The 2,804-nt window shown below is 31.3% G+C and overlaps 1 long non-coding RNA gene across 1 annotated transcript; it reads left to right on the forward strand.

The window, feature by feature from the left end:
* The first annotated feature begins 384 nt into the window (after nucleotides 1–384).
* On the forward strand, nucleotides 385–750 carry LOC111389554. The gene is made up of 2 exons (XR_002701749.1): nucleotides 385–465; nucleotides 570–750. It is a non-coding gene; the product is annotated as an uncharacterized LOC111389554 (long non-coding RNA).
* Nucleotides 751–2,804: the final 2,054 nt, after the last annotated feature.

Below are 2,804 nucleotides of genomic sequence, written 5' to 3' on the forward strand. Positions count from 1 at the left end.
AACTCGAATTCTTATCCCAATTTTGTGAAGTCATTATTATCCTATTCCTTGCATAGCACGGCTTTACTCCTAGTTAAATCAGGACTCTTTTTTTTTATATAAATACTCTACAAAAGTTAGAGAATTGTCTCATACTTTTCTAAAGCATAAAGCAGTTCTCCTTCTTAAAAAAAGAAAAAAAGAAAAGAAAAAAAAAGGACGTTTACAGCAGCGGCAGTAGGAAGTAAAAGATTTGAAGCGTGATTTTTGGTTTTACTTTTGAAAAGTTTATTTGATCTAACGAGGTAGGATACCATGTGCAAGTGATTCATCCTTGCAATATTATAATTTTTTTTATGTGATTTATTTCATGAAATGCTAATTGACCTGTGGGTCCCTATGAAATGAAATGTGAGATCGCCTTCGAGTCATCTCAAATATGTTAGAGTATTCGATTGATCACCGATTGCTTTTGATGAAATGATGGTATGAAATGTTATAAATTCATGTTTTAAAAGTTATCATATTGTTTTGGACGCACGCATCCTATTGAATATAAATTACTCACTCCTTCCATTTTAACTTTTCAGGTCAGATTGGTCAACGTGGATGGTGGCTGAGTGGTGCGCAGGTTGCCAAGTAAAAGAAATTTTTAGGAATCCATAATAAATTTGTTAGGGCATTTTATGTTTCTCTTCAATTCTATTCATGACTCTATGTTTATTTGATTCAGTATTTGAGTTTCAATAAATTAAGGTATTAAATTTTAAATTTTATTTCCGTTTGATGTATGATTATGGAATGATATCGGTAACTCCTCAAATTTAAGTCAATAATATTTGGGGCGTTACAGTATGTTATCAGAGCAAAGGTTGATTTTCCTGTAGACCAAAGAAAAAAAAATTTGGTATTTTAAGAAATTTTTTTTTCCACTTATTGTTTGAGTTTTCTTGATCTGAGTATTCGCAAGATTAAAGGGCTTTGTCAAAAAGACCTAAACTGTCTAAGAAGAGCTTGGGATTTAAGCGGTCCACTGGTGACCCCCCTCCTCATCTGGAAGCCTTTTGATTGCGCGTTACTCAAATCAATAAGATGATAGACAATATTTCGGACCATTTTAAATATAAGAAAATCATATATTTTTTTTAGAAAACTTTTTTTTAGAAATCCTAATATATATATATATATATGCATGAATAGGTGTTTTCTTTAAAATAATTAAAAAAAATGGAAAGTACTGTTCACGGATGAACAGTGACGCTAGAATAGTGAAAATAAAATTAGATTTTTTTTAATGGCATTATGTGCCTTAATCAATATGTAATTATATATTTTGAAACAAACTTCCCCCATGTTAGTCGACATTTTCTTTTTAAGTGAATATTAAATTTTAAGTTCTTAAAACTATATTCAACTCTATTTTGTACTTGTGTGTTACTACTATGATTTTACTTTCAAGGATGTACATGTATTATATGTTTATATATGAGTATGCAATTTTATGGTAGCATGAATTTTTAATTGCATATTAATCGGTTTAAAACTACTTTTGAATTAAATAATAAATAGTACTCAAAATGATGGACATGCACTTCAGCTTAAGTAACACTAATGTGTATACCTCTCATGTCATATTAAATTGCTTACTTAATTAATGGACATGTTTTGAGTAAGAAATATTTTTACTATTAAGTTCATAACGTGGATAACATATATTATTTCTTGCATTTATAAATATGTTTTTACAAAAATAAAAAATGAATAAATAATAAGAGGCTAATCATTAATCATCCTTAAAATTTTTAATTTTCTACCAATTAATATATAATATGTAAAGATTTCACAACTGTCTCTTGTATGTTTCATTACCCATACATATAAATCAAAGTGCAAGCTTCAACATTTTTTTTTAATTCGTATATTTGTAAACCTGTTAACAAGAAATGAAAAGTTCGATAAACATTCTTTTAAACAAGAATCTTAACAAGGTTCTTGGTACCTAGCATCCACCAATCAACTGCCATCTGACGGACCAAAGGTATTACTTAACATGCTTTATTTAAATTTAATTTTGGGCATGAGGTATACATTCTTATATCTGATACGAAAAATGTTCGAAATGAGATAAATGTTATAGACTCATAGTATAAAATGCAAACATGATGTTAAACATATTGCTTCCATTTTATGAATTATTTTTCTCGTATGCTTTTAATGAACTACCGTTAGAAGTATGATACTTTATCTACATAATGAGTTATGCAAACATAAAAGGCAGTGTGTTACCATTAATAAAATTTAAGCATAATTGAAATATACTTGTCATGTGATTAGGATGACTAGAAATAGCCCAACATACCTCCAGCATGCTGAAACGGCCATTGAGAACTACATAAATTATGAAGTGAGATGGGAGCGAACTTTTGTTGAACATGTTGAAGATTTCCTTTCTAAGTGGGAGCGAGCAAGGTCGTTTGGATATAATGAGGGGACAATCCTTTCGATATATCACCTTATAAGCACAATGCGACCTCAATGGAGAGACGTGGCTTATTTCGTGAGGGACATGGACTATGATTTATATTTGGAAGAAGATTGGGATAAGATTGATTTTAAAGGATACTGTGAAGATATCATAGTTTTATAGAATCACAGACAACAAGCACCAGCACCCGAGCCCGAACCAGAACCTGAACCCGAACCAGAGCCAGAGCCAGAGCTAGAGCCAGAGCCGGGGGAAGACCTAGAGGAGGACCCAGAGGAGGAGATCGAACCAGAGCCAGAAGACCCTGAACAGGAAGTCCAACCACAAAATTTCATTGATT

Source organism: Olea europaea, unplaced genomic scaffold (assembly GCF_002742605.1).
Source record: "Olea europaea var. sylvestris unplaced genomic scaffold, O_europaea_v1 scaffold6, whole genome shotgun sequence".
NCBI lineage: Eukaryota > Viridiplantae > Streptophyta > Magnoliopsida > Lamiales > Oleaceae > Olea > Olea europaea.